Here is a 14711-nt window from a genome sequence, read left to right on the forward strand (position 1 = left end):
AGCTCTGTACTTTATATATTTATCCTGTAATAATTTGTCATTTCAATTTCTTTGTTTTTCTGTATATAATGTTGATTGACACAAGCATAGAATTAGTGAAAGATCAAATTCACACATTATAAATTGAGTCAATTATTGAATATTTAGCAATAGGAATTTGGAACTATCTGTTGTCAATGAAGTGGTTATTGTGAAGAAAATTAATTAGAGTAAAGGATAGGTATATTGTGGATGTGTGTAAATGATGTTTGTCTTAAGTGTTGAGAAATGTAGCCTGAGAAAGAACATCTTGCATAGGTTTCAGTGTGAACATGTGGGAAATGGTTCAAGACACTTCACTGGTGCCCACCTTGGAAAAGTGGTCAATAATTCCATCTTTTAATTTCACTTGAAAAATAAAAGAAAAGTGAAAGTCTAATATTTTGAAGATTTAGGGATTTAAATGAAATGTCAAACTAACTCCAAGGATGCAAGGAAATGTTGAACTTCCTAATTACACAATAATTGAGGCCTGTCGAAGGCAACATGAGGTTTTAACCCAGGTATCCTTTTAATTTATAAGATGTTTTCATAACTTTGAAATTTGTTCATGTTTCAAGATATCTACTTTTGTACATTTGTTTGGGGAGGTAGCTTTGACTAATTTTATCAAATAGAATACATGATTTCATTCTTGTAAGAATTTCCAATGGTTTGGGTGATGATTTGGATATTTTCTCAAAGTAGTTCTGAATACTCGAGTCTGCTTTCACATTCAGTTTTCAAATCCTCTTCTAGATTTTCTAAAATTGTTGTGGTTGTACTAATAGTGGGAATGTAGACTAGATTGTTAGAGGAGGGTTTGTCACTATGTATGGTATTGTGACATTGCTATATGGATTTTTCTTGCAAATATGTATCATTTGACTTTTTATAAATGGGTAGGTTGTGCTCAGGGTGATAATACTCCTACTCCTTTTATGACATTTAACCAAATTGTATTTCCATAAGAGATTCTTCGAGAGGTAAGATTGTCTACTTTATCATTCTTTCAATTACATCAAAGAAAATGGTAGGTTAATTGTGTCTCTTATCTCCTATACCTGAGTTACAGTATTATTTATCTTGGTTTCCGAAATTATTATTAGCAGCTCTGTTTTGACTCAAAAGTTACATAATGTCTAAAAAAAAGCATCATTTGTCAAAAAATTTAAGAAACAGGGAAACAACTCTGGTAACATTGGAGACCTCAAGCATTTGGCATATTCCACATTTTCACAATTTATAATTCAAAGTCTGAAACAAGTGAGATTTACTTTTGCACACATATTATATTATATTTAGTAAAATTGGCTCTTCATACAATTATAGAGAAAAAACCATACTGTATTCAATGAATAGTGAAAATGATATGTAGGAAGAATTAATCAGAGTCAAACTTGAACTTTGACCCCAACCTTTTCATTTAGAAAATGTTTCCATAATTGAAATAATAATGAAAAATATATACATAAATAAGTGATCTGAGTGGAAGTTGAGGTAACGTCTTTGACCCAGATTTCTAAGCTGGGAAAATAACTCACTCCAAAATTGCATAGCCAATAATAACCCCTTATGGGTCTCACATCCTGCCACTCTAGTTGTGTACCACTTATTTTACAGGCTCTTACAACATTTAGTTTGAAAACTTCAATATTTCTCTAGTGACCATCACATGGTTCCCACTTGAGAACCTTCCCCCCAAAAACATAAAGATGATTTTGAAATCCAATGAGGCCAAAGCCAAAGCCCTTGAGTGCACGAGAAAGATCAGAAACTTTCACAGATGGAACTAGCCCTATTGTAATCCAGTAGCCAGTTGCTGCATCCTGAAATTTTACATTGTTTCCATCCCAATCATCAATAACATAGATACAATCCTTAATTGTTGTAAGAGGGCACGACATAAGGTGAAAAAACAACTAGAAGTTTTGATGGCAATACCGACTTTCCTCAATTGGATAAAAACTACTGCAGTCTTTTTCTCTGCCCAATTATCTACACCAAAAACAACATAAAATAAACCACCATAGGAGAAGCCAACACAATCTTCACGTGCACTTGGAAAATGTGGAATGTCCTACTAGCTTCACAAAAAAACTTTTATAATCTTTCAGTATAAAACCCACAGTTTTAGAGAAATATAAAGTGTAATTATTCAAGTATGTATGGTAAGCCAAAGTCTACACAAATCATTTCCATATTGAAACAAAGCCTGAAAGAAAAGTAATAAAATGGTAGCACATACAGGCAGACATATTGATGAAACAATGGTAAATACATATAGGTAATCCTGCCATAAACCTTTGGGGAGTTGAATACCAAGAAAAGCAGAAATTGTCATCGACAAAATTGGATGCTTTTCATTAAGAGTCAAGGAAAGGGAACACCATTCAAATTTCAGACAACCAAATATTTGAAAGTTGCCTAAAGGATTACCTATCTTCAACAGGGTCATAAACTTATGCATGAGCCAAGCTGCAACCACCTACCACATATACTTTTTCATGAATAACAACACATGCAAAAGTTGCATCGTGCAACTTTCATACTTGCCACTCTGCTCCATTTCTTTGAAAAGGGATCAAATTGTATAACCTCATTAGTTGCAGTAAACCTTCTCAGCTGACCAAGAGTGCCACATGGAGTGCAGTACCCACCAATCACTAGTAACACATGAAAATCCACAGTACCTGTAATTAGAGAAAACCCAGGAAATTGGTGGCAAAGGATGCCACCAATTAACTTCAGGATCATATGCATTCCATGGACGCTTGATTTGTTCATCTGTTAACACAAAGAGCCAATTACCACACCAAACTTCTTGAGCTTTGGCACGGGCATACTCATAGCTTCTAATTAAAGAATTCCATATGTTACACACAACTTCTAGTAGCCCGTGATATCCATGCGATATCCTTTCCAGACATCTCAATGTTAAATCATCAAGAAGTCCTAGAATAATTGCATGATAGGACTTCAACCTACCAATGTAAATCCAACAAATGAGAATAGTGTATCACTAGAAAAATATTCCCATGCAATTGCAAATCCTTCCGGGGTTGTACGTTTTGTGCAATGTAGCCCTGAAAAATTTAACAACACCCTAAAAATTACAATTTGACACTTACTACTGTTAAAATTCACACAAAAAATTATGGCAAGTTGGCAAAAGAGATTCTTTTAGATATAATTGAATACAAAATCAGATATTCTTCAAATGACCTTAAAAGACAACCTTTAAATGTTCCTCAGTTTCAATCAATCAACATAAACAGAGGGAAGAGAGAACTTAGGTATGTTTGAAGAATATAAGGTTTGATAACTCGATGTGGTGTATAAAAAATGAGACTAGTTCAAAACACGTCAGTTGATACTTTTCATTTGATCATAAAATCATCAAATATGAGAGAACTAGATTTATCAAAGAACTTGGGAAAGCTTTTCATAGCAAATCTCAGCCCTTTGGGTATGTTTCTACGAGGGGACAATATGCTAATTCCTATAACAAATCTCTATATAAATGAAACATCTCTATCCAGAGAACCTATCAATCATTTTCCCCATGCAGTAAATCATGTCAAGTTTGTACCATTTGGACCAAACTTTTAGGATTTCAGGGGAAGATGTGTGCAAAGGAAACATGGATCTAAAGGTATCCTGCAAGTAAATAATAACAGGATCTTGACAAGTGTTGGCTTATATGGGCCTGACCCAGGTTCGGAAGAGTTATTTAGCCAAACAAATCCCGCAGCTACCGGCCCTTTCGGCAACAGCCCGCAGAGCACGGACTGGGGTCTCACTTGAGGTAGTAGGGGAGGGTGCTGGAACCAGGTTTCCACACCCTTGGGAGGTCTTGATGTGGTGTGGAAGGTTTGCACTTTGTTCTGTGGCTTCGCGCTACTCAGCCTCGCGTAGATCCAGATCTAGGGAAATCCTTACTACTTATTAATGCACTGTTTATAGATTAGATCTACTTTTTATGGTCTTTAAGCAAACATTTAACAAAATAACTAGTTCACACACCCAGAAATGATACAGATTCCCATCGGCTCATAACATAAGCATACGCGAATAGATCAAACAGTTATATCAACCATAAATTAGCTAGATCAGCAATAATTTAGATTTACCACAGAATTTCATAATCAAATTATCTTTATTCACTTCCTTCACCAATACATCCAGATCCACCCTACGCACTCAGCTGCATGGGTCCATGCACACAGTGGAAAACTCTACTAGGCCTCTACGCACACAATTGTAGAACCTCTATTTATCTACCAACACCCTTGAATCGGACTTACAGATGCTTCAAGACTTCGTTCTTCAAAAACCCATGACATTCCAGATCCAAAAGTACATACCAAAAACCAACTTCTATCCATAGAACCTCACTCTATTTATACATTCCCATGGTTCGTGGACCATGGGCAAGCCGAATTACTTCCTATTATTTTACATTATTTTTGGGTGGATAGCCCTTTGACTACACTCGTTTACAATTCGTGCTCTGCGCACTTCGCAGAGTCCTTATCATACCTTTCCCAAAATTGTGGGCTTTGAGCCCCAGCACTGTTACGCAGGCCCTCTGCTACCCAACAATCCCCCAACATAATCATCGTGACTCGTCTTGAGTCACTGGATTGGTGCAGTAATCTTCACATGGAGGTGATTCAACAACTTCTGCATGTCACTTGTGCTTGCAACACACTCGGCTGCTAGCTTCTGTATTTGTTCTAGGTGAACTGTCGATGCATCCATATCACTTGGAGTTACCTATCTGGGATCACATACTGCCTACATGTGCACTATCTTTCCTTCTATGGTGGTGGAGACCGCAAATGCTTCATCAATCCAAGGCTGGATGTGTTCCTTAAGCATTGCCTCCTTCTGCCATGTGGTGTCAACTTGTGCCTTGAGAGCCTGGGCCTCCTTCATTTTAGCCAACTATTGTGTGATAGCGACCATCTGCATAGTCCCTCGGACTATGTCATAAGCCTGCTGCAACTCTCGTGCCTCGGTTTCTACCTGTTGTATGGTTGGGTCTTCTTGGAGGGCGGTGAGTGTAAAGAGGGACTGATCTAACAGTCCCGAGCAATCTCGTACATTGCACTTTATCATTTCCAATCCTACTTGAATTTCACCATGACACTGCTCCTAGATTTTCGACGGTGTGACCGGCTGCACCTTTAGTCTTAGCTCTGCAATTTGTAGATTTAATTCCCATTGAGCCTTCGCGGCCTCCTCCTGGGCCGTACGGAATACTGTGGCCATGCAATGAATCTTTTCAGTGGTTGGAAGTTCAACTAGGATAGCTAACTCTGGGACCTTGCTCCAAGTGGCCATCACGGCCTGTTCCACTTCCTGGGTGTGTGAGATCAAATCATCTCGCTGGAGACTGACCTACTCTAGATTTGCCTTGTGCTCCATCACTATTTGGAGGGCGTGGCCTTGCTGAGCATGAAGCTCAGTAGTTACCCCATCCTATAGTTGGTATAAGGTTTCTCTAGGAAGAGCAGCCAGACTCAATCCACAACTTTGCACATCCCCCTCTACTTCGGCCAAGACAACACCGGCTGGCAACACTAAGGTGTTCATTGTATTGGTACGCATGATCTGGTTGGCTGCGGCTATGCCCTTGGTTAATTGTAGGCTTACCCTGCCTGGGGTTCGCACCTATACCGCCTGCAACTGCACTCGGATCTCCCCCAACACAGTTGTCTTCTCGGTGATAAGTTCCGTCAATGCATCGGTAGGGACATTACTCGGTGGTTTGCTACTGTCAAGAAACTCCTTCTCCAGAGCTTTGGCTGTCTTTGACTTTTTGTGTGTGCGTGGTGATTCCATGCTATGCAGTCGCTTGACGGGGTTTGATTCGGTAAGATGGTCCGTGCGGTCCTGTATCTCCTTCTCCTATTGTAGATCGTGGTTCGAGGCCATTTCCTGATCTGTCGTGGTTCCTTCGGTTAGCACTTCCTTGGGTGCTTCCTTCTGCAAAGCTGCTTGTTGTCCCTCACGAGCCTTTTCTACCAAGTTAGTAAGTCATTGTTGGAGGTCCTTTTTACACTTTTGTGCTATCATTTTTTCTAGTACAGCTTGGGCGGGGGCGCGCCATTCTGGGGGCCATGTTGCTAACACCGCATAAATAGCATCGTCTATTGCCATGAATGGAAGTGTGACCCATGCTCGCTTCGGATCCTTCTGCGCCCGGATATATAAGTTATGCATGTCCACTTTGAACTCGGTCGTGCTTTGCAAAGTGTTGTAGATTGTTGGAGACATTTAGGGTCGACGAGTGATCTGTGTTCAAATAGTACCCTCCATGAAGGTCCAAAAAACCCTGATGTCAGAAGCCCTCGCTGCGTCCTTTGTAGCCTAGAGGGAAGTATACCGCACTGCTTCTAGTAGGCTGTCTTTAATGCTGGGAAACTAGCTACCCTGTGGCAGTTCTCCTACAACCAGAAGGATTGATAGTAGAAACCATGCATAATAAAATATCTTACCTTTGACCTGTGCTTCTTGATAGTTTGTCAAAAATTCATCGCATAAGAACTGTGGCCAGTTAAATTGAACCCCTCCCGTGCACTGTTCTGCAAGCGCAATGACAAGAGTTGGAACCTCATCTGCATGACATTTCCTCATTAGTTTATTGGCTAGTAACTGGGTAGCAATTTTCACCCCTCGGTCTTTGATGCTTGCTATTGCATACCCCCACTTCCACTTCTCCAACTTATATTTAGCCTTCATTGTTTTGGCACGACCCGCATCGCTACTTGTTCTAGCTATGTTTGTGGGGTCATTCCCTTTTACTGGAAAGTGGGTAATCCGGTGTACTAAATCAATTGTGATTAGAATCGGCTCCTCCAACTAGAGAAACCCATCATGTACCAGACATAGTAACTGCCGGATAACACAGATGGTGAGGGTTGTGCGGTGATAGTGAGGTATCCACCTTAGATTGAGTAACCCTGCCTTCTCCACACCTAGTAACCACTTCCGCGGTAGTAATTTGTCTGTGGCTAATTTGGGAAATTTGTCGATGTCTTCAAGGTCCCAATCTTCAAACTTGATACTCGAGACTTGGCCCAGCGGTAACCCATCAAACCTTATCTCATCCGGAAGGAGTGAGGTTTGGAGCGTATTCTTTGCAGCATCCACATCCTTTGGGAGATTGACCATGCCGATCCATGGGGGAATATATGGGGGTCATAACGGGATTTGGAAAGCATTCTCTTCATCCTCATCTTGTGCATCAATCTAATTGATCAAAGCTTGCAAATATTCATCGTCCTCCTCAGGGTCGATGGTGATTGCTTTGCCCTTTTCAGCTCCTAATAGCTTATTGAACCTCGGTGATATCTTGATTGGCCCCATTGGCTGCTTATTTTTTCAAGACCGTGGTGTGCATGGGGATTTTGGGACTTCGGGGACCGTGACAGCTTCATCTAGCGCCTCTTGGGTTGAGTATAGTTCTTCCGTGAATCGTGCTCAGGTTCTCGCCATGGTACTCATGGAAACCTTGGTAGCTGAGTGTTTTCTGCTCATTACTGGTTCGAATCGCAGATATCCTGGTGCCATCTAGAGGCTATTAGATGAACATGTAAATTTGAATGAATCCCTTCCTTGCACTTCGAAATTCTTAACATCATTTAGGCGGTAAATATTTTCATATATAGCTCGAAACTTTCATCTTAATGGCCTGTTGCTCGCTACTCCCTGACATAACTTGACTCTCTTGTCAAGAATAGTGATGTTAACGGTCAATTCTCGCGTTTTCCACATGGAAACTCTATTACCCAGGCGTCGCCGCAGTGTTGTGGCCCATATGACTCTATAGAGAACCTTTTTTCCGACGCAACTTCCCGCAGACTCATTTATAGTCCCGCACCCTCTTTCAATTGCTTGGGGTGCTGGGACTGTGCTTCCTACAGCTAGTCAGGTGGTCGCACCCCTGGTGCGATTTCAAGACTTCCCTGCTAGCCCGGGCTGCGAGCACCTTCCAAGTGTCTTTGTAGTTGTTATCTCTTCGTGCACCATTGTGTGGGGTGTATCCTTCCGTAGGTGCAGGCGCAGCCATGATAGCAAGGTTGTGGCGCATTCACATTCTACGGGATACCCAATCGGGCCTGATTCCCTTATGCATAGACTCACGCGGCCTTTGTGGGTGTCGCTACCTTTCATTTTGCTGCTTCCTTCCCCAACTAGCATGCTTTTCTTCCGGAGCCGTGCCCATAGGTTCTCGATTTCGTGAGGCCTGCTACTACCCTGCTTAGTCTAGGCTCCTGTCCATTTACTTCTTGACACTGTCATCTGTGCCTCCCTTCTAGTATAGGCCCATTGAACCCGTGGTATCCGCAATTTCCTAGTGGGTCATTTTCTCAAGCAAATGCTGAGCGAACTTCCCCCTGTTCCCCTGCTGACTTTGTCACGAGCTGTTGGCGAATGGGACTGCCCCCTAGCCCTTGCGCATACTTGCTTCTGATATCTGCGCCACTTTCGCCGAATCTTTGGGCATGTGCTCCATTCGTGGATAATCGTTGCGCACGGTGTCTCCACAGGGTCATCCTGCAGCCTTTGTCTCATAATCGTCATTCCACGCTGGTCGACCGCCTGTGTGGCATTCTCATCTGTTGGTTGGTCCTTTGTTTCCATGGTTTCACAACGTAGTGATCTAACCATCATATTACAATTTAGTGTCGTTACCTCATGAAATTGGTTCTGTCACCACTCAATCTTGTCATCTGAGTCCGATGTGCAAGAACTGTCACGGTCCCATGAGATTCGTCCATCCACAGTTGGATTCATTTGGTCCTAATCCTGTGTGGCGATCTGGTAAATACAATCCAGTTCATCGTCACTGTCCTCATTGCGAACAGGCTCGGTATAACGTGCTCTTTCGGCTAGGTCTAGCGGAACCACTACATGGAGATATTTTTTACTAGAGTTTAGGCTTCTGTGATCCATATCAAGTTTACAAAAAAAATTTCGGCGAAGATCACATGAGACATCATTTGTCGACGCGTTTCGAACCAACCAGTGTGGTTCATCGTCAGGACAAGTTGAAGAAACAGATCCAGCTTAGCAGTTTAAATAGACAGAGCAAAAGCCCCCAACGGTTAAAAAGACTAACATCTACTTTTGACTAGGTACCTTAAAAATGCTACCCGGGGGGACCAGTCCTTTAAATAAATTAATATTGTGATAAAAATATTAAAAATAATTAAAAATTCATAACTAAAAATCATATCTAAGGAAAAAAAATTTACCCTAGAGGGGGACAGTCCCTCAAATAATAATAAATTATTTTTAAATTAATAAGCAATTATGTTCAAAAAATAATTTATAAAAAAAAAAAAAGTTAGTTAGAGATAAATAATTAAAAATTATATCTAAGGGAAAAAATATTTCTCATAGAGGGACCAATCCCTTAGAATAAATAAAATAATTATGTGAAAACTTATATATTAATAAAACTTATATGATCATAGTTAGTAATGATAATAGTTAAATAAAAATTGAAATAAAAATATATTAAAAATTATATTAAAATAATTGAAACTAAACTATATTAAAATTAAAATATAATTAAAATTATATTTAAAATCAAATTATATTAGAATTATATTATTAAATTATATTAAAATCATGTTATAATAATTAAAATTATATTACCCCTAGGGACCAACCCCCTAAAATAACATGATCTAATAATAATATTTAATTCAAAATTAATTTTTTTTAGTTAAATTAGTAATTCAAAAAACTTCGTGATAATATCTAGTTACAAATAAAAATAAGAAGGAATTAAAAACAGGACCATTAAAATGAGTAAAATAAAATATATATGTATATATAAAAATATATAGAAGAAAATAAATAAATAATTTAAATAAATACATAAATAAATAAATAAAAATAAAATAATAATAATAATAATAATAAAATAATTCAGAATAATAATAAATAAATACGTAAAAAAAAAAAAAATAACAGATCCTGACACTACTAAGTTAGTTGAGATCTGTCTCACTTCTACGTTTTTCTGTTTTGAGGGAGAGTTCTTTGAGCAAACATACGAGGTTGCCATGGGCTCACCCCTTTCCCCTGTTGTTGCTAATCTTTTCATGGAAGATTTTGAGTCCAAGGTTCTAAACTCTTCCAGGCTCTTGCCAAAGCTTTGGAGAAGATATGCGTATGACACCAATGTTATCTGGCCTCACGGCCAAGAGGAATTAGATCTCTTCTTCAATCATCTCAATAATCAATCCTCTGCCATTAAGTTCACCATGGAGCAGGAGATCGAGGGTTGCCTTCCGTTCCTCGATATTCTTATTTCTAAGAATAGTGATGGTTCCCTCGGCCACCGAGTTTTTCGGAAGAAAACGCATACTGAGCAGTATCTTCATGCCAGTTCCCATCATTTCCTGGCTCAAAAGATGGGTGTTCTCAATACCCTGGCTACTCGGGCCCTAAGGATCTCGGATAAGGAGAGTTTTGAGAAAGAAAAATCCCATCTCCTTGATGTCTTTGTTGAGAACGGTTATAGTAGATTCCTAGGTCAGAGGGCTTTCGTTAAAGCTTCGAAGAATTCGCTATCTCAGTGAGAACCAAAGGAGCGAGTTCCTGGTGTCCTTCTTCCTTATGTTCAGGGGACTACTGATAAGATTGGTAGGATTCTCAGGTCGCATGATGTTCCTGTGACCTTTAGGCCCCTGAACACCATTTGCATGTCCCTCAGATCAGCGAAGGATCCTATCGACCCTAAAGATATGAAAGGTGTGTACTTGATCCCCTGTTCCTGTGGGACCCCCTACATTGGGGAAACTGGTCGCTCCATTAATCAGAGGATTAGTGAGCATGCAGCTGATCTTAAGCATAGGCGTACTAAGTCTTCCGCTTTGGCTGAGCATGCCGAGAAAACCAATCATCATGTTTGTATTGAGGAAGCTAGTATTATTGCTAAGGTTTCGCACTTCCATCATCGGAAATTTAGGGAGGCGCTTGAGATTGAAAAGAGGCCGAGTAATCTCAATAGAGATGATGGCTGGAAAATCAGTCGGTGTTGGGTCCCAGCACTCTCGACCTAGTCCTCGTTTTTTTTTTTTTTTTTTTACGTATTTTTATTATTATTATTTATTTTATTTTTTTATTTTTAATTTTTTTTTTTACTTTTTATTTTTTTTAATTTTTTATTATTTATTATTTTTTTAATTTTTTATTTTAATTTTTTATTTTATTTTTTTACGCATTTATTTATTATTATTCTGAATTATTTTATTATTATTATTATTATTATTTTATTTTTATTTTTTTTATTTATGTATTTATTTAAATTATTTATTTATTTTCTTATATATATATATATATATATTATTTTACTCATTTTAATGGTCCTGTTTTTAATTCCTTCTTATTTTTATTTGTAACTAGATATTATCACGAAGTTTTTTGAATTACTAATTTAACTAAAAAATTTTAATTTTGAATTAAATATTATCATTAGATCATGTTATTTTAGGGGGTTGGTCCCTAGGAGTAATATAATTTTAATTATTATAACATGATTTTAATATAATTTAATAATATAATTCTAATATAATTTGATTTTAAATATAATTTTAATTATATTTTAATTTTAATATAGTTTAGTTTTAATTATTTTAATATAATTTTTAATATATTTTTATTTCAATTTTTATTTAACTATTATCATTACTAATTATGATCATATAAGTTTTATTAATATATAAATTTTCACATAATTATTTTATTTATTCTAAGGGATTGGTCCCTCTATGAGAAATATTTTTTCCCTTAGATATAATTTTTAATTATTTATCTCTAACTAACCTTTTTCTTTTTTTCTTTTTTTTTATAAATTATTTTTTGAGGGACTGTCCCCCTCTAGGGTAAAATTTTTTTCCTTAGATATGATTTTTAGTTATGAATTTTTAATTATTTTTAATATTTTTATCACAATATTAATTTATTTAAAGGACTGGTCCCCCCGGGTAGCATTTTTAAGGTACCTAGTCAAAAGTAGCTGTTAGTCTTTTTAACCGTTGGGGGCTTTTGCTCTGTCTATTTAAACTGCTAAACTGGATCTGTTTCTTCAACTTGTCCTGATGATGAACCACACTGGTTGGTTCGAAACGCGTCGACAAATGATGTCTCATGTGATCTTCGCCGAATTTTTTTTTGTAAATGAGATATTTTTTCTCGAATATAATTTTTCGTTTCTTTAGGTTAAATGTTGATGACTCCATTCATATCCGTTGCCCAGTCTAACCCTAATAATGCAGGATATGAGTTACTGTCATCTGCAATCTTTGTGACCTCAAAATCGGTTAGTGTGCTTACACCGTCGATGTCTACTATAACTACATGCACTCTTCCCATAGGCAAGATCTTCTGTTCATTTGCCATCTATAGCTGGATAGGGGACCATTGTAGTGTAGCCTTGCCCATGCGCTCCCAAGTTTTTTTAGGTAGGACATTTGCGTCTGACCCCAATTCCAGAACAACATGATCCATCTCATAGTACCCAATCTGGGCAGTTAACTACATTTCCCACCTCGTTCGCAATGCATGCTTGCCCAACTTTCATACTATTCGAGGTTCGTCTGATCCTGCGCATCTAGTTATTAACTCTTAGAATCCGTTCACTGCTTTGGTATCTTGGAGTAGCTTCATGCATGTCTCTAAGAAGGTAGTTAACATAGAAGTATCCCTTTTCGACTCTTTTTGATCCATGCTACCCGAAGTGGAAGCTTCTGCGAAGTTCTTCTTGGCCTCCATAAATGTTTCCTTTGCGCACTCCAAGTCAAACTCTAGTTGTTTTGCGGGAGCCTTGCAAACCCATGCATCCTCCTTTGGTTGCTTCCCTTTATCTTCTCCCGTAGTCGCACCACTTCAAAGGCATCATATTCACGTTAGGATCTTCCATGCATGGTTCAGCTTTCATCATTTGGACATTCTCAGTGGGGGTGGCTAGAAGCGCTCGTTCTTCCCGCATTTGAGCAATTAGCATGGGGCAATCGACTACTTTGTGGTCGAATTGGTAACGGTATGGGCAACAGGTTCTGGTTAGGTTCATGCAATCACGCGCATAGTGCCCCGTCCTCCACAATTATAGAAAATCAATTTTCCTCGTTTGCGTCCGAGTCCCATTCCCCCTCGGCCCCATTCACGTCCTTGGAATCCGCCCCGTGCTATTGCTGCAGGAGGATCTTGTCCATGTGCCTCCATCTGCATCCTATAAGCAGGTGTTTGATCCATCAACATCTCGTAACTTTGGTAGTTTCTTTCATCGTGGCCCACCGTCCTACAAAAGTTTCAAAATAACCACTGGGGGGTGGGGGCTGTCTCAGATTCTGTAATAGATGATAGTTTTTCATGGCATGCTTTCCTCCTTCTTGGCATATCGCGCACCAGAGTGCGGGCGCCATGGTTGGCCTGCTTGTACCTCTGGTCGCAGTGGTATTGGCCCCCCTGCCACCACATAGTTGGCAAAGACCGAACAATGTTCCTTGTCGTGGCCCTAGCCCTTACATTTGATACACCATACTTCTTCGCACCCTTCTGACCGCGGTGCATATCCTTGTTTCAAACTTCGCATCTCTAAGCATAGGTTTTGTAGTTGCATGTGGATTTGCTGAACTCCCAACCCTGTATCTTGTATTGGATTTCGTGCAATCTCATTGCGGTTTATAATGCTTTAGCTTGGGTTGAGATCTTTTGCTGTGATAGCACCATCCTTAGATGTGGTGTCAATGATGCCACAAAACATGTGCAATGCTCCGCATCCATCATTGTCATGTTAGCCCTGCAGATTGTGCTTTTTAATCTTTGATCCAAATCCCATGGGGTTTCACCTGCCAACATCGCTATCTCTTTGAACCCAATGACCGACTAGGTCTCTGATTTTGGTCGACCAAATTCCTTGTTCAATGCATCCTGGATCACTGTTATTCCCGCATTCGGATGATTTATTGAGTACTTTATATACCACATCAACGCGCGGTCCTGCAGCACGCTAACCAGGGTAGCCTTTTTGATGTTAACATTCATTATGCCTTGGGCTTCCTGTACAACCCTTACCACAATCCAGAACTGACCTGGTTCCTCATTTCTTACACCCTTAAATACCGACAACTTGACTACGCTTGCCATCCCAACCTATATGACAGCAAGTTCGAGAAATTCCCTGGCAAGCTCCGAATGTGTTGGTTGGGTCCCTATGTAGTCAAAGAAGTTACAGATGGAGGCGCGGTCCAGCTTGCTAAGCTCAATGGAGACCCCTTCCCGGGAAGAGTAAATGGTAGTCACTTGAAGCTATACATGGGTGGGTCAATCGCCTAACTAACCGACCGAAGGACAGTCTCACAGCTCCAGCGAGTTGAAAGAGAGAGCGGGACGATAAAGCAGTCTAGGGGGAAGCTACGCGACCACTGAGGTGTTCATGGATATGGTCTGTCACAAGGATCACAGTTGCACGGAAAGGGATGTGTTGTTGTGTTGTCAAGTAGAGAGGCGACTGTTGCTATCACCATTCATGCCAAGATGTTTGAGTTATGGCAAAAGGGAGCGGATAGCGGGAAATTAAGAGACAAGGTACGAACCAAATTTGGATCAATCTGTCGTAGGATCAATATGAGGACACCAGAAAAGGCGGGAGCCAATGAATTTGA

General features: G+C 39.4%; 1 pseudogene; it reads right to left on the reverse strand.

Annotated features, from left to right (window-relative positions):
• Window positions 1-1412: 1412 nt before the first annotated feature.
• Window positions 1413-14193, reverse strand: LOC149262484 (F-box/kelch-repeat protein At1g16250 pseudogene; annotated as a pseudogene).
• Window positions 14194-14711: the final 518 nt, after the last annotated feature.

This window comes from Pinus tabuliformis, chromosome 6 (genome assembly GCF_031772625.1).
Source record: "Pinus tabuliformis cultivar Carrire ecotype Pingquan chromosome 6, CPIR1, whole genome shotgun sequence".
NCBI lineage: Eukaryota > Viridiplantae > Streptophyta > Pinopsida > Pinales > Pinaceae > Pinus > Pinus tabuliformis.